At 41.2% G+C, this 26,835-nt stretch overlaps 1 long non-coding RNA gene across 1 annotated transcript; it reads left to right on the top strand.

Annotated features, from left to right (window-relative positions):
* Window positions 1–3,488: 3,488 nt before the first annotated feature.
* LOC116415967 lies at window positions 3,489–4,131 on the top strand. Its single transcript, XR_004226500.1, has 3 exons — window positions 3,489–3,611; window positions 3,699–3,799; window positions 3,877–4,131. It is a non-coding gene; the product is annotated as an uncharacterized LOC116415967 (long non-coding RNA).
* The last annotated feature ends 22,704 nt before the right edge of the window (window positions 4,132–26,835 follow it).

Genomic DNA, 26,835 nt, shown 5'->3' with positions numbered 1-26,835 from the left:
ATATCATGTATAGTCTGTCCCGCTCAGTCACAAGGTCTCGAAGAGCCGAGGTGAACCACGGGTGTCGTGTGGGTCCTGGCGTTACAGTCCGTAATGGGGCGAGCTGATTGATGGCGTTTGTTAGGTTGGTGTTGAGAGTGTTGATGCATGCGTCAAGGGATGATGTGTCGATTGTAGACCAGTCACATGTGTTGAGGTAGTTGTTTAGTTTTTCAGCACGGATGCCTTTGTAATTTCTATAGGAGTATGTTCTAGGTGCTTGTCGTGGAATTTGCACGTCGAGTGTAGCCGTAATGAGGTCATGTCCGTTTATGAATGGTGAGTCAGTCTTCCAGTGTGAAATTAGGCAATCCTGTTCGTCGACCAGGCAGAGGTCGAGCCATGTGTCAGAGTTTTGCTTGTGGTGCGTAGCACCATAGGGCACCGGTTTGAGGGAGTTCTCTACTATGAGGGCCTTGATGAACTTGGCATCTTCTGAGGAGGAGAGTTGATCTGCGTTAAAATCTCCCATTATAACTTTCGTGGATTAGTTGTGCATGTGACTATTCAGCTGTTCAATGAAATTGTTTCCTTGTAAGAAGGGCGCGTGTGGTGGCCGATACACAACCGCCACGAAAATAGGTGGGACTCCTTTCGCAGTAATCTCACAGAAGAGATACTCCGGGTAGCCTGGCTTTCCCGTCCAGATCCCGTCGGATGAAGATATTATTGTAGCAGTCAGCGTGTTGTGGATGTAGAGGGCCACTCCTCCACCGTTTCTGTTTCTGTCTCGTCTGTGTAGCGTATAGTCAGTCAGTGTGGGAATCGAGGTTACTTTATCATTGAGCCAGGTTTCTGTTACAGCTATTACGTGAAAAGTGGGACGAGTAGACAAAAAGAGTCTTATCATTTCAATGTGCCCCGTGAGAGAGTTCGCATTGAAGTGACAGACCCGCAGTCCTTCTGACAGAGTTACCTTGGAGTGTGAAGATTTCGCGATCGATGAAGTTGATGATGGTGGTTTGGGTGGAATGAGGTGTATGTATTTTAGTTGATGTTGTTGTTGTTGCTGTTGTTTGGTGGTGCCCGAGATAAAAAATTATCTAGGTGTTCCTCGGTTTCGATGACGACGGCGCGGTTGTCGTTGAGGCGGATGTAGAGCTTGCCATTCCTCACGTATGTACGACATCCTTCCCTCCTCTTGACCTCCATCCGCGCTCTGACCCTCAGCTTGTGCACCTCTGGGGGAAGGAGCGGATTGATGTTGATTAGCCACTGGTGGTCTGGAGCTGGGGCTCGCGCTTCCTCCAGTAGGTCTGCATCCAGCTCCGCTGTGTGGAGCTTGCGCTTTCTGGCCTTCGCAGCTATTATTGAGCAGCTGTGGGGTCCAGCGCAGTGAGCACCGCATAAGCCAGCAGCCGCAATGAGGATTCCTCAGTGTATCGGAGCCCCGTAATCACAACGACATTGTCGTTGTTGGTGTGCTCCTGCTGCCTTTTGATGACGGATATTTCCCTGCGGAGGTGAGCCAGTTCGTTGTAGTTGCCGTCGTGAGGTGTGCCGTTACTCCTGTTGGTTGGCTGCGGGATAGCAAGATTCCTCGATGCCAGGTCTTCTAGCTTTGCCTGCAGCTCACTGATGTTTTTCTCAGCATGATTAATACGAGAAGTAAGCTGCGGCAGGTCATCAAGGGCCTTGAGCCTCTGCTCTAGGGGAGCCAGCCTTTGCTCAATCTCGGTCATCCTCTTCGCCATCTCGTTTTGAGTCTTCAGGGATGCCTCCTGTTTCTTACGGATGTCAGCTAGAGCCTCTAGGATATTTTTAAGGGAGCTCTCGATCGTCGAGGGTGTTGTTTGACGAGCAGGAGATCCATTTCGAGATGGGGCGCGAGATTGTGGTGCAGAACTGTAGGGCTTGGTCGTTGCCTGCTTAGATGTAGATTTAGGCCCTGCCAGCGATAGATTGAGCTGCGAGGAGTTAAGCCTTTTCTTGGCCTGCTTCCTCTCCACTTCCTCCATACAAATCGCGCCGTCGCAGGTCAGGACCGCCTTACCTCTGACCTTTGAAGATGTGAATGTAACACACCTGGAGTGGTAATGTGTGTTACATATATCACATTTCTTAGGGGCCTTGTTCTTAATGCTGTTATTGCATTTTCCGCAGGTCTCGTATCCCGCATCGTCGTTTCCCGCATTCATTGTGCTCATCTCGTTGTTTCTCACCGCAGTTGGTGATCTGACCTCTAGGTGGAGCAATGGTGAGAGAAGAGAGAGCGTTTACCGACCTTAAACTGAGTGGCGCCGCGATGGTGTTCAGTCTGCTCACTAGATGGCAACAGGTGGTCGAAACGTTGAGAGAAAGCCGTGCGGGAAAAGAGCCAAACCGTGCGAGGTGTTTTGAGGTTAGAAAATTACGGCAGATGTTCTCGGAAAAAGCAGGCAAGAGTAGAATGCAGCCTCCAGCAATTTATTAATTGGCCTGAAGGTTGCAATTAGTAGCGTGCAACACTCTATAAAAGAAGACGCCCGGAGGCAGCGTGCGGCAGTAAAAGAACGTGAAAACAGGAGATAGCAGGCAAAGCAGCTGTACTCACGTGATCGCAGCGCCAGAGAGAGAGAGAGAGAGAGAAAGCGGGGGGGGGGGGTAAGGACTCAGATGTGCTGCAGGCAGAGGGCTCGGGTGCTGAGGTCCTAAGGATTAGTGCGCTTGGGAAAATCCCTGCGCACGTTTTATGACGGGTGGCAAAAAGGATCGTAAAGGGAGTAAAAGTGCATCTCTCGGATTCGTGCGGAAAAACATCGAGGAAAGATTGTCAGTTATATTAGAAACTAGATTTTATTCTTTTATTTTGAATATTCGCGCTTCTAGTATGGCGGACGGTATAATTACGTAACAGTCGAGGCCGTGACAGCTAAAAACGCATAGAACACAACCACAAGGCACAACGGACTTGTGTGTCGCTGTGCTTCGTTGTGTGTTCTATGGCTCTCGTACTAATTAATTTATTCAACTATTTACTTATCTGAGAATAAACATATCAATTTGTTCTCATGTTATTATTTTTATTTCAATTATTTGTGTTAAAATGTAATTATTTTTCTTCCAATTTTGATCTTGGATTACAATAGATTAGGACGACTACGAAAGGCATAGAACACACAACGATGCACAGCGCCACACGAATCCGTTGTGCCTTGTATTTGTGCTCTATGCTTTTTTAGCTGTCACGGCCTTCATTCTATGTTATCTGAACATACCGTCCGCCCACGGTGTACATGTAAGATAGAGGTGGACCGACTGCCTCCCACTCTTTGTGACAGTTATTGAACTATTGAAGCACTTCGCTTCAGGGATGGCAACCGGAAGTGCAGAAAGTTGCACCGAATGGCTAGCTTCAGACCACGGCGCGTAGAAAATAAATTTCTATAGTCCGTAGCGCGAGTCGCTCTTCTGCAGTGCGTTCTGCTAGGCGCACGTAAACAGCTGTGCATAAATCCTCGCAGTGTACGCGTACTTGTTACTCTTGACCATCGCTGTACTTATTCTCTTGTACAGAAGCTATTGCACACTTGAACAAAACTGGCGAGTGAACAGTCTGCCTTTCACACAGAGCTCCAAAATCAAGATGTTAGGTTAAGATGCATTTAATATTTGCAACGGTTGAGGTGATGACTGAGAAGAGTTTATCGATTATGTTGTGACTACCAAAGTTTCATTAGACGCTGGTGCAACCTGATGCCATCCCTGGTGTCACAGAGCCTTCATGCGAGACCAGAATCCAGAAAAAAACAACGTTGGATTAGTCATTCATCAGTCAAGCGTATGATACATGTATAGCTGGATATTTTTCTACTTTGACATAAATTTTGCTTGTTTAATATGAAATATTTATTGCAGTCATGTATGCACCTACCCTATCTGACTCTGTTGAAAAAATTTGGTCTGGAAATCCAATTATTATACGCATAAAATGGTTCACCACTGCCTTGAATCGCTCATTAATGAGATGGGGCATGAGTTGTTCAAAATTCTGGTCACTGTGGTACAATGCAGGAATGGTCTCAACAATTCTACTGTTTCCAATATCGATAGTAGTCATTTTAAAGTGACACTTAATATTTGGCTGTACAATTCAGCATCGCCAAATGAAAAGAAAGAACAAGTATTGGAACTTATGGTAAATTTAATTGTATTTTTATTACCATTCTATTATTAGTGTTCTCAGCGTAGTAACGTAGCTCGGCCGTCATTATTATTTTAAATTGTTTGTTGTTTATGTTACTATTCACCGATTCCATCGGCTGTGCAGAAGGCACTAAATTCTACCGACTATAATCTATCTGCGCACGGACGTAAAGACGTATGAACACGCGGCGGTGACAGTAGTACTCAGGACGTGGATTCAAAAGGAGGAAAAGTCAATGACACTCGCGGATTATTGTAAAATTTAGATTAACTGTTTATTGGTGCTTGGCTTACACAAGCGCGCCAGACGGGCGCATGCCAGCTACCAGCATGTAGTCGAGGTGAGAGAGAGAGAGGAGGCTTAAAGTCGCCCGAGTAAGCGAGAGTTGATAAGAACTAGCACTTACAGATGTACGTGGCCGGCACGGCCGTTCTAACCCACGCGAAGATGGTCTCGGGCGGATTGTCCTCGGTTCGGTTGACCTCGCAACCCTCGCACTCAATAATCGCAATCGCAGAGTGTCTATTCGCGAAACGGAGCGGAGCAAAGACAGACTCGGAGTGGCTCGCTAGCGCGAGCACAGATTTACCTATGCCCTCTGACACACTGTTGTCAACTCTTGACAGCAGTGTGCGAGCAGGTGGCAACATTGTACGTTGCTGAATTTAAATCTCTCTCGATGCTTATTCTCTCTCTGTCTCTCTTACTCTCTCACATGCTGCGCCTTTAGTAGCTGTAACAACAGAAGTATTATACCGAATGTTGATTCTGTCCCGGAGAGACGTCGTAATTTCTGGGCTTAACCGGTAATTATCCTTCGTTTAACTTTCACAGTCTCGTGCGCCTAGTTGCCCCGGAGATTAAAAATAAAACGGTAGAAATCCACGTGCTATGCATGTGTCCTCGATTATTTTACATTCCTTTATAATTAATTTATAATTTTTTCTCATTGTAGTCCGTCCTTATCTTTGTACATTATTAGCACACACAAATAAAATTCTTTTTACTGTGTTCGACCTAAATTCTTTTTTCTCGCAGTGATTATTAGGAAGCATTAGAGTCATTGACTAAAATAATATTCATTTAGCCAAATTTATCTTTTCTATAATATTGATTTTACATGAATTATACAATCGTATAATTTGGTGATTTTACAAATAATGTTGAGTATTTTATTGTGGCTGCTTTTTTCAACTTCAATAGGGTTTTTGAAATTTGAAACCACTGCTAATTACCCGCCATCATTTTTTTCACTAATGCTGGGTACTGATTGGCCAATCAGGAAACGCGAATCGCGATCGCTAACAAACTCGGTGCATTGTATCTCAGACAGCTGAGTTGTCATTTGGGCTTCGCCGCTAGTACATTGCAAAAAACTTGTATTTTGTGAGATAAGCTAAGTATATATCAGGAGTAAGTACTTGGAGGATACCTTTCTATACGAGCTGGTGGATCGTAAGCGCAGATACATCACACCCGGACTGCAGTCAGGACTTGCAGCATACGTTTGTACATGCTGTCACATCGTAAGCTGGAGGATACATTTGCTCGAGCTGTTGAGGATTGACTGCGTGAAAAGTAAGCGATTCATTTCAAATTATACATATATACATATATATATATATATATATATATATATATATATATATATATATATATATATATATATATATATATATATATGTATATATATTTAGACATGTGTAATAAATATTCACTGCGTGCTTCTGATGTGCTGTCCTTTGAACATGCTTCGGTTCATAGCACGTATAATAGCGCGATATCGTCGTTACTTAGCATCAAAATTGAGACCACACGAGGCCAAAAAGCCCGCTTAGCCCTTGGTGCACACCATATTTTTTGTAACACATGTACTGATTTTTAGAAGATTTGCCAATGAATTGAGTAGCGGGTGTAAAAATACTTTTACGCCCGCTGCTGCATTTTTTCGCCCGCCGGTCGGAAAACGACTACTTTAGTCCCTAATTTTAGGTCAAAAAGACGCGAAAATCGTGCATGTGTTACAAAAATATATCTTTTGACTACCTCGGCTAAGTTCTTTTTGCAGCTTATGAAACCGATTATTTTAAAAGATATTAGGGATCAAATTTTTTTTCTTTCACCCTGTATAACCAAAAATCATTGTTTCTTTGTAATAGTAAAATTTTCAGTTTTGCTAAAACTTCGTAGGAACATGTTTTGAGAATTTTTGGAGTTAGAGATCCCACTATCAAAGTATAATAGGGACGTGACTCGCGTCGTCATCGCGTCGTATACTTCGTAATTTTACTCGTCAACGCGGCGCTGTCGCGCTTCTTGATAGAAAGTTTTAAAAAATTGCGATGCGTACATTAACATACTAGGTATTTGTAATGTGGCGCACGCACTATATCTTAAAACTGTATTATTTACTCTACTGGGTAATATCAGTCTACTAGGAACGACATGGTGGATGAAGAACCAGTTGAAGGACAAATGGGATACGATTATGCAAAGGCAGTAATCACAAAATGGAACAAGGACGAGGATTACAAAAAAAATATTGATTTGAGTAGAATAAAGGAGGATAAAGTTACTTGTATCCCTTGCAAAGCAGTTTTACGTGCCAGAAACAACATCATCGAAAATCATTTCAGAACTTCCAATCATTTGATTAAAACTGGTGTTATTCCCGATCCTTTCAAAGCAGACGTTGCAGCTGCAGAAATCAGGTATGCCGGTACAATGCTAGAAAATGACCTATCCTTCTTACAAGCTGAGAATATTCTTCGCGATTTGAAAAGTATCGCACCTGACTCGGATACTCTTAAGAATATGAATGTAGGAAGAAAAAAAGCTCGTGCTATAGTAGAACAAATTATTTCTCCGACATATAAAGAACGCTTAAGAGATATTCTGCAGCATACAGAATTTTCTGTATGCATCGATGAATCAACAGACATTTCGATTCATTCTTCAATATGCATCATGATTAGGTATATAGATGAAGTAAGTAAAAAAATTCACGATTCATTATGGGATGTGATTCCTGCTTATGAGAAAGGGAAAAAGATTAAAATGGATGCTGGGCACGTATTTGATAAAATCATACAAAGCTTCAAAGAAGCTGATGTGCCTTTAGAAAACATAATTGCTTTTTGTTCGGACAGTTGCAATTTGATGATGGGTGAAAAGAATTCGGCAGCTACAAGATTTAAGGAATTGTCACCAAACATTAGTATTGTGAAGTGCGATTGCCATATTCAAAATTTGATTGTTGAAGAGGCAGTCCATTTTTTTGCACCGGAGATTGCGGAGCTTGTGTCGAGCCTTCACAATTATATTATGAGCAGTTCAAACCGAGTTACGAACTGGTACACATGCCAAATGAACATAAACGTTCCTTTGTTAAAGGTTTTGAAATACAATCCTCTTAGATGGTCATCGCTATATTTAGGTATATTGCGAATATTACGAAGGAAAACATGTTTCATTACATTTTTTAAAAATGAAGTTATTATGAACAATAAGAAATCAGATGAAGCTTCAAATATTTATAAGCAACTGAGAGATCCCCTCATTCATGCCTCATTACTTTTTTTAGAAGCCACGCTCTCCAGATTAGTAAGCGCGAATGAAACATTACAAAGTGAGAAGCCAATTATAACGGAGACGTTAACAGAAATGACAACAGTTTACGGTGACTTTTTGAGAATGTATATGAGAGAAGAATATGTCAACAACACTAAAATAGAAGATGTAAATCCAGGAGAAAAAAGTCAATTTTTAAACTTGTCCGATGTTTATATCGGCAAAAAGACTGTTGAATATTTTGACCAGCATAAAAACAAAGTAGAAGGCACACGGAATACCGACATTAAAGAAATGGAGCTCAATTTCAGAAAAACATGTCACCTTATGTTGATGAAATGTTGCCAGATAATGAAAATAAAATGCAATTTGGAAGATAAGAAATTTTTGTTCAATGAAAAAAATGCTTTACATATCAATTTTAGGAAGGAGCATTACAATTTAGAAGTTGCTTTCAAAGCATTTGCGCAATTCAGAGTAACTAAGGACTTTAATTCAAGATTAAAAATTAATGAGGAATGGCGTTTGATCACAGAATGTAAATTTTCAGATGAAATTTTATATAAATTGAAAACTGCTGAACGAACTGATGAATTTTGGTTTATCCTCAGTGATTGCGCTGACGAAAATGGTACAAAATTGTTTGAGAATGTATCTCACTTTGCGCTGAGTGTTCTTTGCATTCCAAATGCAAATGCCGCACCTGAACGATTATGGAGTGTGCAAGGATTAATTAAGACAAAATTACGAAACAAATTATCTTTTGAAGTTTTAAGAGCTATTTTATTAGCAAGATAGTATGTAAATGACATAGGAGGTGTGTTAAAATTTGTACCCACGGATGATATGATAGAATCCATGAAAAGTTTGCGTATCGGAAGAAGAAAATCAAGTAAATCAAATAATTTAGAACAAAGTGAATACGATAGCGTTTATTTATCTATGAAATTAAAAGAAACATGTATCAACGAAGAACTAATGTTTAAAAAAAAATACTCTGATATGTCAGACTCTAACGATATTTGCAAGATGAGCCTTTTTGATGAGGATGAAGATTTTTTTACAGATTTTGAGGATGAAATGTTGCCAATAAACGAAGGCAAATTTGTGGTCAACGAGGAGGATGATGCATTTTTTGATTATAATGACAACAATCATCATGATAAGTTACAAATGAAATTCGATGAATGCGATGACATTACAAAAAATCCGATAATTGATCAATAGCTTTGTGATGAAGAAACGAAAAACTGTAAAAAAGAACACGTTCCAGTAGCTACTAAAGTAGAAATGGACAATGATGAAATGCCAGACTGTAAAAAAGGAAAATATGAGGTGAAGGTGGAACATGAAAACAAATATGATATATTTTCAAATGCAATCGAAAATAATAATAATTATGATCAGTTACAAGTCAAATCAGAAAACTTTGAAGAGAACAATGAGGAGACGAATTATACAGTTACTGAGAATGTTTTTAACGTAGACACACAAAACATTAAAGAAAAAAACGTTTCAGCAGACATGTATCTTCAACCCTGTGTAAGAAAGTTGCGTTATTGAGACTGGAAATGATGTTACCTAATGGTTTAATTGACGACATGAGTTATTACATGGCTTCAAATGAAAACCGTACACTAGGAAAATACAGAGGAATAATCGATCATTCAATCAGAGATTACAGAGATTTCAATAATAATAATAGAAAGCCAGTTATCTGCACGAAAGATCATGAAGTACTGCACTTAAGCCAGTTATCTGCACGAAAGATCATGAAGTACTGCTCTTCACTAATGAATATAAGTCTTTGAGAATGGAAACTGGAAACGCCAAAGATTTATATATTGATGGCGATGTAGTAGATGCTTTTAGTATGATAAAAGAAAAGCAATGGAAAAATTGTGTATCGGTTCCTACTCAACATACAAAAATTGTGCTGAAAAAAATTTCAGAGAAAGAAATTGATCCTGACTGGTTTATGTTTCATTTGCAAGGCGAATTTAAAGGCAAAATATGAATGCCTTATGAAACCCAGGAGCATCGGTGCTTGTTTGTAGTTGATGTTGATAAACGTGTGTTACTTCACATTGACCCCTTACAAAATGAAAATAAAAATAAAAAGAGTAGACGAGCAATGCTTTGAGTCAAAAGTTTTCTAAGATACATAAATATGTCAAAAAATATGACTACCAATAATTTGCAAATAAATTGGAGTTACGAGGCATTTACAATTGAGAAGCCATTACAAACAGACGCGAATAACTGTGGCGTGTATGTAATGTACTATCAGGCCTTCTTCCGATGTGCGAGGCGTAGTTTAAATAAATTATCACACTCGGGGAGCGTGTGATAATTAGGTTTAAGCGTTTTGGATTTAGATTTATTTCTCGCTTTGCTTGTCTTCCTTCGATCTGTCGACGTGTTTTAAAATAAATTATTGTACTTGGGGAGCGTGGGGTAATTGGGTTCACACATTTAGGTTTTAGGTTTATTCCCCGCTCCGCAGGCCTTACTTCGATGTGCGAGGTGTATTTTAAATAAATTATCACACTCGAAGAGCGTGGGGTAATTAGAATTAAGCATTTTGGGTTTAGGTTTATGCCCCACTCAGCCGGCCTTCTTTCGATGTGCGTGATGTTTAAGCGTTTTGGGTTAAGATTTATTTCTCGCTTTGCTCGCCTTCCTTCGACCTGCCGACGTGTTTTCAAAATAAATTAATGTACTCGGGAAGCGTGGGGTAATTAGGTTTACACATTTAGATTTTAGGTTTATTCCCCGCTCCGCAGGCCTTCTTTTGATGTGCGAGGTGTAGTTTAAATAAATTATCACACTCGAAGAGCGTGGGGTAATTAGATATAAGCGTTTTGGGTTTAGGTTTATGCCCCGCTCAGCAGGCCTTCTTTCGATGTGCGTGATGTTTAAGCGTTTTGGGTTTAGATTTATTTCTCGCTTTGCTCGCCTTCCTTCGACCTGCCGACGTGTATTCAAAATAAATTATTGTACTCGGGAAGCGTGGGGTAATTAGGTTTAAGCGTTTTGGATTTTGATTTATTTCTCGCTCAGCAGGCCTTCTTCCGATGTGCGAGGTGTTTAAGCGTTTTGGGTTTAGATTTATTCCCCGCTCCACAGGCCTTCCTTCGATGTGCGAGGTGTAGTTTAAATAAATTATCACACTCGAAGAGCGTGGGGTAATTAGAATTAAGCATTTTGGGTTTAGGTTTATGCCCCACTCAGCCGGCCTTCTTTCGATGTGCGTGATGTTTAAGCGTTTTGGGTTAAGATTTATTTCTCGCTTTGCTCGCCTTCCTTCGACCTGCCGACGTGTTTTCAAAATAAATTAATGTACTCGGGAAGCGTGGGGTAATTAGGTTTACACATTAAGGTTTTAGGTTTAGTCCCCGCTCCGCAGGCCTTCTTTTGATGTGCGAGGTGTATTTTAAATAAATTATCACACTCGAAGAGCGTGGGGTAATTAGGTTTAAGCATTTTGGATGTTGATTTATTTCTCTCTCTCAGGCCGTCCTGCGATGTGCGAGGTGTAGTTTAAATAAATTATCACACTCGGAAAGGGTGGGCTAATTGTGTTTTGATTTATTTATCGCTTTGCTTGTCTTACTTCGACCTGCCGACGTGTTTTTAAAATAAATTATTGTACTCGGAGAGCGTGGGGTAATTAGGTTCACACATTTAGGTTTTAGATTTATTCTCCGCTCAGCTCGCCTTCCATAAATGTGCTGACGTGTTTTTCAATATAATTATTGTACTTGGGGAGCGTCGGGTAATTGGATATAGATTCATTTCTCGCTTTGCTCGCCTTCCTTCGACCTGCCGACGTGTTTTCAAAATAAATTAATGTACACGGGAAGCGTGGGGTAATTAGGTTTACTCATTAAGGTTTTAGGTTTAGTCCCCGCTCCGCAGGCCTTCTTTTGATGTGCGAGGTGTAGTTTAAATAAATTATCACACTCGAAGAGCGTGGGGTATTTAGGTTTAAGCGTTTTGGATTTTGATTTATTTCTCGCTCAGCAGGCCTTCTTTCGATGTACGAGGTGTTGCACCGTTTTGAGTTTAGATTTATTGCCTGCTCAGCAGACCTTCTTTCGATGTGCGATGTGTAGTTTGAATAAATTATCACACTCGAAGAGCGTGGGGTAATTAGATTTAAGCGTTTTGGGTTTAGGTTTATGCCCCGCTCAGCAGGCCTTCTTTCGATGTGCGTGATGTTTAAGTCTTTTGGGTTTAGATTTATTTCTCGCTCAGCAGGCCGTCCTTCGATGTGCGAGGTGTAGTTTAAATAAAGTATCACACTCGAAGAGCGTGGGGTAATTAGAATTAAGCATTTTGGGTTTAGGTTTATGCCCCACTCAGCCGGCCTTCTTTCGATGTGCGTGATGTTTAAGCGTTTTGGGTTAAGATTTATTTCTCGCTTTGCTCGCCTTCCTTCGACCTGCCGACGTGTTTTCAAAATAAATTAATGTACTCGGGAAGCGTGGGGTAATTAGGTTTACACATTAAGGTTTTAGGTTTAGTCCCCGCTCCGCAGGCCTTCTTTTGATGTGCGAGGTGAAGTTTAAATAAATTACCACACTCGAAGAGCGAGGGGTATTTAGGTTTAAGCGTTTTGGATTTTGATTTATTTCTCGCTCAGCAGGCCTTCTTTCGATGTTCGAGGTGTTGAAGCGTTTTGGGTTTAGATTTATTGCCTGCTCAGCAGACCTTCTTTCTATGTGCGAGGTGTAGTTTGAATAAATTATCACACTCGGAAAGGGTGGGGTAATTGTGTTTTGATTTATTTCTCGCTTTGCTTGTCTTACTTCGACCTGCCGACGTGTTTTTAAAATAAATTATTGTACTCGGAAAGGGTGGGGTAATTGTGTTTTGATTTATTTATGGCTTTGCTTGTCTTACTTCGACCTGCCGACGTGTTTTTAAAATAAATTATTGTACTCGGAGAGCGTGGGGTAATTAGGTTCACACATTTAGGTTTTAGATTTATTCTCCGCTTAGCTCGCCTTCCATAAATGTGCCGACGTGTTGTTAAAATAAATTATTGTACTCGGAGAGCGTGGGGTAATTAGGTTTAAGCGTTTTGGGTTAAGATTTATTCCCCGCTCCGCAGGCCTTCTTTCGATATGCGAGGTGTTTAAGCGTTTTGGGTTTAGATTTATTGCCTGCTCAGCAGACCTTCTTTCGATGTGCGAGGTGTAGTTTAAATAAATTATCACACTCGGAAAGGGTGGGGTAATTGTGTTTTGATTTATTTATGGCTTTGCTTGTCTTACTTCGACCTGCCGACGTGTTTTTAAAATAAATTATTGTACTCGGAGAGCGTGGGGTAATTAGGTTCACACATTTAGGTTTTAGATTTATTCTCCGCTTAGCTCGCCTTCCATAAATGTGCTGACGTGTTTTTCAATATAATTATTGTACTTGGGAAGCGTCGGGCAATTGGGTATAGATTCATTTCTCGCTTTGCTCGCCTTCCTTCGACCTGCCGACGTGTTTTCAAAATAAATTAATGTACACGGGAAGCGTGGGGTAATTAGGTTTACTCATTAAGGTTTTAGGTTTAGTCCCCGCTCCGCAGGCCTTCTTTTGATGTGCGAGGTGTAGTTTAAATAAATTATCACACTCGAAGAGCGTGGGGTAATTAGGTTCACACATTTAGGTTTTAGATTTATTCTCCGCTCAGCTGGCCATCCATAAATGTGCTGACGTGTTTTTCAATATAATTATTGTACTTAGGAAGCGTCGGGTAATTGGGTATAGATTCATTTCTCGCTTTGCTCGCCTTCCTTCGACCTGCCGACGTGTTTTCAAAATAAATTAATGAACACTGACGCGTGGGGTAATTAGGTTCACACATTAAGGTTTTAGGTTTAGTCCCCGCTCCGCAGGCCTTCTTTTGATGTGCGAGGTGTAGTTTAAATAAATTATCACACTCGAAGAGCGTGGGGTAATTAGGTTTAAGCGTTTTGGATGTTGATTTATTTCTCTCTCTCAGGCCGTCCTGCGATGTGCGAGGTGTAGTTTAAATAAATTATCACACTCGGAGTGGGTGGGGTAATTGTGTTTTGATTTATTTATCGCTTTGCTTGTCTTACTTCGACCTGCCGACGTGTTTTAAGAATAAATTATTGTACTCGGAGAGCGTGGGGTAATTAGGTTGAAGCGTTTTGGGTTATGCTTTATTCCCCGCTCCGCAGGCCTTCTTTCGATGTGCGAGGTCTAGTTTAAATAAATTATCACACTCGAAGATCGTGGGGTAATTAGGTTCACACATTTAGGTTTTAGCTTTATTCTCCGCTCAGCTCGCCTTCCATAAATGTGCTGAGGTGTTTTTCAATATAATTATTGTACTTGGGTAGCGTCGGGTAATTGGGTATAGATTCATTTCTCGCTTTGCTCGCCTTCCTTCGACCTGCCGACGTGTTTCCAAATAAATTAATGTACACGGAAGCGTGGGGTAATTAGGTTCACACATTAAAGTTTTAGGTTTAGTCCCCGCTCCGCAGGCCTTCTTTTGATGTGCGAGGTGTAGTTTAAATAAATTATCACACTCGAAGAGCATGGGGTATTTAGGTTTAAGCGTTGTGGATTTTGATTTAGTTCTCGCTCAGCAGGCCTTCTTTCGATGTGCGAGGTGTTGAAGCGTTTTGGGTTTAGATTTATTGCCTGCTCAGCAGACCTTCTTTCGATGTGCGAGGTGTAGTTTGAATAAATTATCACACTCGGAAAGGGTGGGGTAATTGTGTTTTGATTTATTTCTCGCTTTGCTTGTCTTTCTTCGACCTGCCGACGTGTTTTTAAAATAAATTATTGTACTCGGAGAGCGTGGGGTAATTAGGTTTAAGCGTTTTGGGTTAAACTTTATTCCCCGCTCCGCAGGCCTTCTTTCGATGTGCGAGGTCTAGTTTAAATAAATTATCACACTCGAAGAGCGTGGGGTAATTAGGTTTAAGCGTTGTGGATGTTGATTTATTTCTCTCACTCAGGCCGTCCTGCGATGTGCGAGGTGTAGTTTAAATAAATTATCACACTCGGAAAGGGTGGGGTAATTGTGTTTTGATTTATTTATCGCTTTGCTTGTCTTACTTCGACCTGCCGACGTGTTTTTAAAATAAATTCTTGTACTCGGAGAGCGTGGGGTAATTAGGTTCACACATTTTGGTTTTAGATTTATTCTCCGCTTAGCTCGCCTTCGATAAATGTGCTGACGTGTTTTTCAATATAATTATTGTACTTGGGGAACGTCGGGTAATTGGGTATAGATTCATTTCTCGCTTTGCTCGCCTTCCTTCGACCTGCCGACGTGTTTTCAAAATAATTTAATGAACACTGAAGAGTGGGGTAATTAGGTTCACACATTAAGGTTTTAGATTTATTCTCCGCTCAGCTCGCCTTCCATAAATGTGCTGACGTGTTTTTCAATATAATTATTGTACTTGGGAAGCGTCGGGTAATTGGGTATAGATTCATTTCTCGCTTTGCTCGCCTTCCTTCGACCTGCCGACGTGTTTTCAAAATAAATTAATGTACACGGAAGCGTGGGGTAATTAGGTTCACACATTAAGGTTTTAGGTTTAGTCCCCGCTCCGCAGGCCTTCTTTTGATGTGCGAGGTGTAGTTTAAATAAATTATCACACTCGAAGAGCATGGGGTATTTAGGTTTAAGCGTTGTGGATTTTGATTTAGTTCTCGCTCAGCAGGCCTTCTTTAGATGTGCGAGGTGTTTAAGCGTTTTGAGTTTAGATTTATTGCATGCTCAGCAGACCTTCTTTCGATGTGCGAGGTGTAGTTTGAATAAATTATCACACTCGGAAAGGGTGGGGTAATTGTGTTTTGAATTATTTCTCGCTTTGCTTGTCTTACTTCGACCTGCCGACGTGTTTTTAAAATAAATTATTGTACTCGGAGAGCGTGGGGTAATTAGGTTCACACATTTCGGTTTTAGATTTATTCTCCGCTTAGCTCGCATTCGATAAATGTGCTGACGTGTTTTTCAATGTAATTATTGTACTTGGGGAGCGTCGGGTAATTGGGTATAGATTCATTTCTCGTTTTGCTCGCCTTGCTTCGACCTGCCGACGTGTTTTCAAAATAAATTAATGTACACGGGAAGCGTGGGGTAATTAGGTTTACTCATTAAGGTTTTAGGTTTAGTCCCCGCTCCGCAGGACTTCTTTTGATGTGCGAGGTGTAGTTTAAATAAATTATCACACTCGAAGAGCGTGGGGTAATTAGGTTCACACATTTAGGTTTCAGATTTATTCTCCGCTCAGCTCGCCTTCCATAAATGTGCTGACGTGTTTTTCAATATAATTATTGTACTTGGGAAGCGTCGGGTAATTGGGTATAGATTCATTTCTCGCTTTGCTCGCCATCCTTCGACCTGCCGACGTGTTTTCAAAATAAATTAATGTACACGGAAGCGTGGGGTAATTAGGTTCACACATTAAGGTTTTAGGTTTAGTCCCCGCTCCGCAGGCCTTCTTTTGATGTGCGAGGTGTAGTTTAAATAAATTATCACACTCGAAGAGCATGGGGTATTTAGGTTTAAGCGTTGTGGATTTTGATTTAGTTCTCGCTCAGCAGGCCTTCTTTCGATGTGCGAGGTGTTGAAGCGTTTTGGGTTTTAGATTTATTGCCTGCTCAGCAGACCTTCTTTCGATGTGCGAGGTGTAGTTTAAATAAATTATCACACTCGGAATGGGTGGGGTAATTGTGTTTTGATTTATTTCTCGCTTTGCTTGTCTTACTTCGACCTGCCGACGTGTTTTTAAAATAAATTATTGTACTCGGAGAGCGTGGGGTAATTAGGTTCACACATTTCGGTTTTAGATTTATTCTCCGCTTAGCTCGCCTTCGATAAATGTGCTGACGTGTTTTTCAATATAATTATTGTACTTGGGAAGCGTCGGGTAATTGGGTATAGATTCATTTCTCGCTTTGCTCGCCTTCCTTCGACCTGCCGACGTGTTTTCAAAATAAATTAATGTACACGGGAAGCGTGGGGTAATTAGGTTTACTCATTAAGGTTTTAGGTTTAGTCCCCGCTCCGCAGGCCTTCTTTTGATGTGCGAGGTGTAGTTTAAATAAATTATCACACTCGAAGAGCGTGGGGTAATTAGGTTTAAGCGTTTTGGATGTTGATTTATTTCTCTCTCTCAGGCCGTCCTGCGATGTGCGAGGTGTAGTTTAAATAAATTATCACACTCGGAATGGGTGGGGTAATTGTGTTTTGATTTATTTATCGCTTTGCTTGTCTTACTGCGACCTGCCGACGTGTTTTTAAAATAAATTATTGTACTCGGAGAGCGTGGGGTAATTAGGTTGAAGCGTTTTGGGTTATGCTTTATTCCCCGCTCCGCAGGCCTTCTTTCGATGTGCGAGGTCTAGTTTAAATAAATTATTGTACTCGGAGAGCGTGGGGTAATTAGGTTCACACATTTAGGTTTTAGATTTATTCTCCGCTTAGCTCGCATTCGATAAATGTGCTGACGTGTTTTTCAATGTAATTATTGTACTTGGGGAGCGTCGGGTAATTGGGTATAGATTCATTTCTCGTTTTGCTCGCCTTGCTTCGACCTGCCGACGTGTTTTCAAAATAAATTAATGTACACGGGAAGCGTGGGGTAATTAGGTTGAAGCGTTTTGGGTTATGCTTTATTCCCCGCTCCGCAGGCCTTCTTTTGATGTGCGAGGTGTAGTTTAAATAAATTATCACACTCGAAGAGCGTGGGGTAATTAGGTTCACACATTTAGGTTTCAGATTTATTCTCCGCTCAGCTCGCCTTCCATAAATGTGCTGACGTGTTTTTCAATATAATTATTGTACTTGGGAAGCGTCGGGTAATTGGGTATAGATTCATTTCTCGCTTTGCTCGCCTTCCTTCGACCTGCCGACGTGTTTTCAAAATAAATTAATGTACACGGAAGCGTGGGGTAATTAGGTTCACACATTAAGGTTTTAGGTTTAGTCCCCGCTCCGCAGGCCTTCTTTTGATGTGCGAGGTGTAGTTTAAATAAATTATCACACTCGAAGAGCATGGGGTATTTAGGTTTAAGCGTTGTGGATTTTGATTTAGTTCTCGCTCAGCAGGCCTTCTTTCGATGTGCGAGGTGTTGAAGCGTTTTGGGTTTAGATTTATTGCCTGCTCAGCAGACCTTCTTTCGATGTGCGAGGTGTAGTTTAAATAAATTATCACACTCGGAATGGATGGGGTAATTGTGTTTTGATTTATTTCTCGCTTTGCTTGTCTTACTTCGACCTGCCGACGTGTTTTCAAAATAAATTAATGTACACGGAAGCGTGGGGTAATTAGGTTCACACATTAAGGTTTTAGGTTTAGTCCCCGCTCCGCAGGCCTTCTTTTGATGTGCGAGGTGTAGTTTAAATAAATTATCACATTCGAAGAGCATGGGGTATTTAGGTTTAAGCGTTGTGGATTTTGATTTAGTTCTCGCTCAGCAGGCCTTCTTTCGATGTGCGAGGTGTTGAAGCGTTTTGGGTTTAGATTTATTGCCTGCTCAGCAGACCTTCTTTCGATGTGCGAGGTGTAGTTTGAATAAATTATCACACTCGGAAAGGGTGGGGTAATTGTGTTTTGATTTATTTCTCGCTTTGCTTGTCTTACTTCGACCTGCCGACGTGTTTTTAAAATAAATTATTGTACTCGGAGAGCGTGGGGTAATTAGGTTTAAGCGTTTTGGGTTAAACTTTATTCCCCGCTCCGCAGGCCTTCTTTCGATGTGCGAGGTGTAGTTTAAATAAATTATCACACTCGAAGAGCGTGGGGTAATTAGGTTCACACATTTAGGTTTCAGATTTATTCTCCGCTCAGCTCGCCTTCCATAAATGTGCTGACGTGTTTTTCAATATAATTATTGTACTTGGGAAGCGTCGGGTAATTGGGTATAGATTCATTTCTCGCTTTGCTCGCCTTCCTTCGACCTGCCGACGTGTTTTCAAAATAAATTAATGTACACGGAAGCGTGGGGTAATTAGGTTCACACATTAAGGTTTTAGGTTTAGTCCCCGCTCCGCAGGCCTTCTTTTGATGTGCGAGGTGTAGTTTAAATAAATTATCACACTCGAAGAGCATGGGGTATTTAGGTTTAAGCGTTGTGGATTTTGATTTAGTTCTCGCTCAGCAGGCCTTCTTTCGATGTGCGAGGTGTTGAAGCGTTTTGGGTTTTAGATTTATTGCCTGCTCAGCAGACCTTCTTTCGATGTGCGAGGTGTAGTTTAAATAAATTATCACACTCGGAATGGGTGGGGTAATTGTGTTTTGATTTATTTCTCGCTTTGCTTGTCTTACTTCGACCTGCCGACGTGTTTTTAAAATAAATTATTGTACTCGGAGAGCGTGGGGTAATTAGGTTCACACATTTCGGTTTTAGATTTATTCTCCGCTTAGCTCGCCTTCGATAAATGTGCTGACGTGTTTTTCAATATAATTATTGTACTTGGGAAGCGTCGGGTAATTGGGTATAGATTCATTTCTCGCTTTGCTCGCCTTCCTTCGACCTGCCGACGTGTTTTCAAAATAAATTAATGTACACGGGAAGCGTGGGGTAATTAGGTTTACTCATTAAGGTTTTAGGTTTAGTCCCCGCTCCGCAGGCCTTCTTTTGATGTGCGAGGTGTAGTTTAAATAAATTATCACACTCGAAGAGCGTGGGGTAATTAGGTTTAAGCGTTTTGGATGTTGATTTATTTCTCTCTCTCAGGCCGTCCTGCGATGTGCGAGGTGTAGTTTAAATAAATTATCACACTCGGAATGGGTGGGGTAATTGTGTTTTGATTTATTTATCGCTTTGCTTGTCTTACTGCGACCTGCCGACGTGTTTTTAAAATAAATTATTGTACTCGGAGAGCGTGGGGTAATTAGGTTGAAGCGTTTTGGGTTATGCTTTATTCCCCGCTCCGCAGGCCTTCTTTCGATGTGCGAGGTCTAGTTTAAATAAATTATCACACTCGAAGAGCGTGGGGTAATTAGGTTCACACATTTAGGTTTTAGATTTATTCTCCGCTCAGCTCGCCTTCCATAAATGTGCTGACGTGTTTTTCAATATAATTATTGTACTTGGGAAGCGTCGGGTAATTGGGTATAGATTCATTTCTCGCTTTGCTCGCCTTCCTTCGACCTGCCGACGTGTTTTCAAAATAAATTAATGTACACGGAAGCGTGGGGTAATTAGGTTCACACATTAAGGTTTTAGGTTTATTCTCCGCTCAGCTCGCCTTCCATGAATGTGCTGACGTGTTTTTCAATATAATTATTGTACTTGGGAAGCGTCGGGTAATTGGGTATAGATTCATTTCTCGCTTTGCTCGCCTTCCTTCGACCTGCCGACGTGTTTTCAAAATAAATTAATGTACACGGAAGCGTGGGGTAATTAGGTTCACACATTAAGGTTTTAGGTTTAGTCCCCGCTCCGCAGGCCTTCTTTTGATGTGCGAGGTGTAGTTTAAATAAATTATCACACTCGAAGAGCATGGGGTATTTAGGTTTAAGCGTTGTGGATTTTGATTTAGTTCTCGCTCAGCAGGCCTTCTTTAGATGTGCGAGGTGTTGAAGCGTTTTGGGTTTAGATTTATTGCATGCTCAGCAGACCTTCTTTCGATGTGCGAGGTGTAGTTTGAATAAATTATCACACTCGGAAAGGGTGGGGTAATTGTGTTTTGAATTATTTCTCGCTTTGCTTGTCTTACTTCGACCTGCCGACGTGTTTTTAAAATAAATTATTGTACTCGGAGAGCGTGGGGTAATTAGGTTCACACATTTCGGTTTTAGATTTATTCTCCGCTTAGCTCGCATTCGATAAATGTGCTGACGTGTTTTTCAATGTAATTATTGTACTTGGGGAGCGTCGGGTAATTGGGTATAGATTCATTTCTCGTTTTGCTCGCCTTGCTTCGACCTGCCGACGTGTTTTCAAAATAAATTAATGTACACGGGAAGCGTGGGGTAATTAGGTTGAAGCGTTTTGGGTTATGCTTTATTCCCCGCTCCGCAGGCCTTCTTTTGATGTGCGAGGTGTAGTTTAAATAAATTATCACACTCGAAGAGCGTGGGGTAATTAGGTTCACACATTTAGGTTTCAGATTTATTCTCCGCTCAACTCGCCTTCCATAAATGTGCTGACGTGTTTTTCAATATAATTATTGTACTTGGGAAGCGTCGGGTAATTGGGTATAGATTCATTTCTCGCTTTGCTCGCCTTCCTTCGACCTGCCGACGTGTTTTCAAAATAAATTAATGTACACGGAAGCGTGGGGTAATTAGGTTCACACATTAAGGTTTTAGGTTTAGTCCCCGCTCCGCAGGCCTTCTTTTGATGTGCGAGGTGTAGTTTAAATAAATTATCACACTCGAAGAGCATGGGGTATTTAGGTTTAAGCGTTGTGGATTTTGATTTAGTTCTCGCTCAGCAGGCCTTCTTTCGATGTGCGAGGTGTTGAAGCGTTTTGGGTTTAGATTTATTGCCTGCTCAGCAGACCTTCTTTCGATGTGCGAGGTGTAGTTTAAATAAATTATCACACTCGGAATGGATGGGGTAATTGTGTTTTGATTTATTTCTCGCTTTGCTTGTCTTACTTCGACCTGCCGACGTGTTTTCAAAATAAATTAATGTACACGGAAGCGTGGGGTAATTAGGTTCACACATTAAGGTTTTAGGTTTAGTCCCCGCTCCGCAGGCCTTCTTTTGATGTGCGAGGTGTAGTTTAAATAAATTATCACATTCGAAGAGCATGGGGTATTTAGGTTTAAGCGTTGTGGATTTTGATTTAGTTCTCGCTCAGCAGGCCTTCTTTCGATGTGCGAGGTGTTGAAGCGTTTTGGGTTTAGATTTATTGCCTGCTCAGCAGACCTTCTTTCGATGTGCGAGGTGTAGTTTGAATAAATTATCACACTCGGAAAGGGTGGGGTAATTGTGTTTTGATTTATTTCTCGCTTTGCTTGTCTTACTTCGACCTGCCGACGTGTTTTTAAAATAAATTATTGTACTCGGAGAGCGTGGGGTAATTAGGTTTAAGCGTTTTGGGTTAAACTTTATTCCCCGCTCCGCAGGCCTTCTTTCGATGTGCGAGGTGTAGTTTAAATAAATTATCACACTCGAAGAGCGTGGGGTAATTAGGTTCACACATTTAGGTTTCAGATTTATTCTCCGCTCAGCTCGCCTTCCATAAATGTGCTGACGTGTTTTTCAATATAATTATTGTACTTGGGAAGCGTCGGGTAATTGGGTATAGATTCATTTCTCGCTTTGCTCGCCTTCCTTCGACCTGCCGACGTGTTTTCAAAATAAATTAATGTACACGGAAGCGTGGGGTAATTAGGTTCACACATTAAGGTTTTAGGTTTAGTCCCCGCTCCGCAGGCCTTCTTTTGATGTGCGAGGTGTAGTTTAAATAAATTATCACACTCGAAGAGCATGGGGTATTTAGGTTTAAGCGTTGTGGATTTTGATTTAGTTCTCGCTCAGCAGGCCTTCTTTCGATGTGCGAGGTGTTGAAGCGTTTTGGGTTTTAGATTTATTGCCTGCTCAGCAGACCTTCTTTCGATGTGCGAGGTGTAGTTTAAATAAATTATCACACTCGGAATGGGTGGGGTAATTGTGTTTTGATTTATTTCTCGCTTTGCTTGTCTTACTTCGACCTGCCGACGTGTTTTTAAAATAAATTATTGTACTCGGAGAGCGTGGGGTAATTAGGTTCACACATTTCGGTTTTAGATTTATTCTCCGCTTAGCTCGCCTTCGATAAATGTGCTGACGTGTTTTTCAATATAATTATTGTACTTGGGAAGCGTCGGGTAATTGGGTATAGATTCATTTCTCGCTTTGCTCGCCTTCCTTCGACCTGCCGACGTGTTTTCAAAATAAATTAATGTACACGGGAAGCGTGGGGTAATTAGGTTTACTCATTAAGGTTTTAGGTTTAGTCCCCGCTCCGCAGGCCTTCTTTTGATGTGCGAGGTGTAGTTTAAATAAATTATCACACTCGAAGAGCGTGGGGTAATTAGGTTTAAGCGTTTTGGATGTTGATTTATTTCTCTCTCTCAGGCCGTCCTGCGATGTGCGAGGTGTAGTTTAAATAAATTATCACACTCGGAATGGGTGGGGTAATTGTGTTTTGATTTATTTATCGCTTTGCTTGTCTTACTGCGACCTGCCGACGTGTTTTTAAAATAAATTATTGTACTCGGAGAGCGTGGGGTAATTAGGTTGAAGCGTTTTGGGTTATGCTTTATTCCCCGCTCCGCAGGCCTTCTTTCGATGTGCGAGGTCTAGTTTAAATAAATTATCACACTCGAAGAGCGTGGGGTAATTAGGTTCACACATTTAGGTTTTAGATTTATTCTCCGCTCAGCTCGCCTTCCATAAATGTGCTGACGTGTTTTTCAATATAATTATTGTACTTGGGAAGCGTCGGGTAATTGGGTATAGATTCATTTCTCGCTTTGCTCGCCTTCCTTCGACCTGCCGACGTGTTTTCAAAATAAATTAATGTACACGGAAGCGTGGGGTAATTAGGTTCACACATTAAGGTTTTAGGTTTATTCTCCGCTCAGCTCGCCTTCCATGAATGTGCTGACGTGTTTTTCAATATAATTATTGTACTTGGGAAGCGTCGGGTAATTGGGTATAGATTCATTTCTCGCTTTGCTCGCCTTCCTTCGACCTGCCGACGTGTTTTCAAAATAAATTAATGTACACGGAAGCGTGGGGTAATTAGGTTCACACATTAAGGTTTTAGATTTATTCTCCGCTTAGCTCGCATTCGATAAATGTGCTGACGTGTTTTTCAATGTAATTATTGTACTTGGGGAGCGTCGGGTAATTGGGTATAGATTCATTTCTCGTTTTGCTCGCCTTGCTTCGACCTGCCGACGTGTTTTCAAAATAAATTAATGTACACGGGAAGCGTGGGGTAATTAGGTTTACTCATTAAGGTTTTAGGTTTAGTCCCCGCTCCGCAGGCCTTCTTTTGATGTGCGAGGTGTAGTTTAAATAAATTATCACACTCGAAGAGCGTGGGGTAATTAGGTTCACACATTTAGGTTTCAGATTTATTCTCCGCTCAGCTCGCCTTCCATAAATGTGCTGACGTGTTTTTCAATATAATTATTGTACTTGGGAAGCGTCGGGTAATTGGGTATAGATTCATTTCTCGCTTTGCTCGCCTTCCTTCGACCTGCCGACGTGTTTTCAAAATAAATTAATGTACACGGAAGCGTGGGGTAATTAGGTTCACACATTAAGGTTTTAGGTTTAGTCCCCGCTCCGCAGGCCTTCTTTTGATGTGCGAGGTGTAGTTTAAATAAATTATCACACTCGAAGAGCATGGGGTATTTAGGTTTAAGCGTTGTGGATTTTGATTTAGTTCTCGCTCAGCAGGCCTTCTTTCGATGTGCGAGGTGTTGAAGCGTTTTGGGTTTAGATTTATTGCCTGCTCAGCAGACCTTCTTTCGATGTGCGAGGTGTAGTTTAAATAAATTATCACATTCGAAGAGCATGGGGTATTTAGGTTTAAGCGTTGTGGATTTGGATTTAGTTCTCGCTCAGCAGGCCTTCTTTCGATGTGCGAGGTGTTGAAGCGTTTTGGGTTTAGATTTATTGCCTGCTCAGCAGACCTTCTTTCGATGTGCGAGGTGTAGTTTGAATAAATTATCACACTCGGAAAGGGTGGGGTAATTGTGTTTTGATTTATTTCTCGCTTTGCTTGTCTTACTTCGACCTGCCGACGTGTTTTTAAAATAAATTATTGTACTCGGAGAGCGTGGGGTAATTAGGTTTAAGCGTTTTGGGTTAAACTTTATTCCCCGCTCCGCAGGCCTTCTTTCGATGTGCGAGGTGTAGTTTAAATAAATTATCACACTCGAAGAGCGTGGGGTAATTAGGTTCACACATTTAGGTTTCAGATTTATTCTCCGCTCAGCTCGCCTTCCATAAATGTGCTGACGTGTTTTTCAATATAATTATTGTACTTAGGAAGCGTCGGGTAATTGGGTATAGATTCATTTCTCGCTTTGCTCGCCTTCCTTCGACCTGCCGACGTGTTTTCAAAATAAATTAATGAACACTGAAGCGTGGGGTAATTAGGTTCACACATTAAGGTTTTAGGTTTAGTCCCCGCTCCGCAGGCCTTCTTTTGATGTGCGAGGTGTTGAAGCGTTTTGGGTTTTAGATTTATTGCCTGCTCAGCAGACCTTCTTTCGATGTGCGAGGTGTAGTTTAAATAAATTATCACACTCGGAATGGGTGGGGTAATTGTGTTTTGATTTATTTCTCGCTTTGCTTGTCTTACTTCGACCTGCCGACGAGTTTTTAAAATAAATTATTGTACTCGGAGAGCGTGGGGTAATTAGGTTCACACATTTCGGTTTTAGATTTATTCTCCGCTTAGCTCGCCTTCGATAAATGTGCTGACGTGTTTTTCAATATAATTATTGTACTTGGGAAGCGTCGGGTAATTGGGTATAGATTCATTTCTCGCTTTGCTCGCCTTCCTTCGACCTGCCGACGTGTTTTCAAAATAAATTAATGTACACGGGAAGCGTGGGGTAATTAGGTTTACTCATTAAGGTTTTAGGTTTAGTCCCCGCTCCGCAGGCCTTCTTTTTTGTGCGAGGTGTAGTTTAAATAAATTATCACACTCGAAGAGCGTGGGGTAATTAGGTTTAAGCGTTTTGGATGTTGATTTATTTCTCTCTCTCAGGCCGTCCTGCGATGTGCGAGGTGTAGTTTAAATAAATTATCACACTCGGAATGGGTGGGGTAATAGTGTTTTGATTTATTTATCGCTTTGCTTGTCTTACTGCGACCTGCCGACGTGTTTTTAAAATAAATTATTGTACTCGGAGAGCGTGGGGTATTTAGGTTTAAGCGTTGTGGATTTTGATTTAGTTCTCGCTCAGCAGGCCTTCTTTCGATGTGCGAGGTGTTGAAGCGTTTTGGGTTTAGATTTATTGCCTGCTCAGCAGACCTTCTTTCGATGTGCGAGGTGTAGTTTAAATAAATTATCACACTCGGAATGGGTGGGGTAATTTTGTTTTGATTTATTTCTCGCTTTGCTTGTCTTACTTCGACCTGCCGACGTGTTTTCAAAATAAATTAATGTACACGGAAGCGTGGGGTAATTAGGTTCACACATTAAGGTTTTAGGTTTAGTCCCCGCTCCGCAGGCCTTCTTTTGATGTGCGAGGTGTAGTTTAAATAAATTATCACACTCGAAGAGCATGGGGTATTTAGGTTTAAGCGTTGTGGATTTTGATTTAGTTCTCGCTCAGCAGGCCTTCTTTCGATGTGCGAGGTGTTGAAGCGTTTTGGGTTTAGATTTATTGCCTGCTCAGCAGACCTTCTTTCGATGTGCGAGGTGTAGTTTGAATAAATTATCACACTCGGAAAGGGTGGGGTAATTGTGTTTTGATTTATTTCTCGCTTTGCTTGTCTTACTTCGACCTGCCGACGTGTTTTTAAAATAAATTATTGTACTCGGAGAGCGTGGGGTAATTAGGTTTAAGCGTTTTGGGTTAAACTTTATTCCCCGCTCCGCAGGCCTTCTTTCGATGTGCGAGGTCTAGTTTAAATAAATTATCACACTCGAAGAGCGTGGGGTAATTAGGTTCACACATTTATGTTTTAGATTTATTCTCCGCTCAGCTCGCCTTCCATAAATGTGCTGACGTGTTTTTCAATATAATTATTGTACTTGGGAAGCGTCGGGTAATTGGGTATAGATTCATTTCTCGCTTTGCTCGCCTTCCTTCGACCTGCCGACGTGTTTTCAAAATAAATTAATGAACACGGAAGCGTGGGGTAATTAGGTTCACACATTAAGATTTTAGGTTTAGTCCCCGCTCCGCAGGCCTTCTTTTGATGTGCGAGGTGTAGTTTAAATAAATTATCACACTCGAAGAGCGTGGGGTAATTAGGTTTAAGCGTTTTGGATGTTGATTTATTTCTCTCTCTCAGGCCGTCCTGCGATGTGCGAGGTGTAGTTTAAATAAATTATCACACTCGGAATGGGTGAGGTAATTGTGTTTTGATTTATTTATCGCTTTGCTTGTCTTACTTCGACCTGCCGACGT

Source organism: Nasonia vitripennis (assembly GCF_009193385.2).
Source record: "Nasonia vitripennis strain AsymCx chromosome 1 unlocalized genomic scaffold, Nvit_psr_1.1 chr1_random0002, whole genome shotgun sequence".
Taxonomy (NCBI): domain Eukaryota; kingdom Metazoa; phylum Arthropoda; class Insecta; order Hymenoptera; family Pteromalidae; genus Nasonia; species Nasonia vitripennis.
Note: the sequence above shows the minus strand (reverse complement) of the source record. Positions and strands in the feature narration are given on the sequence as shown.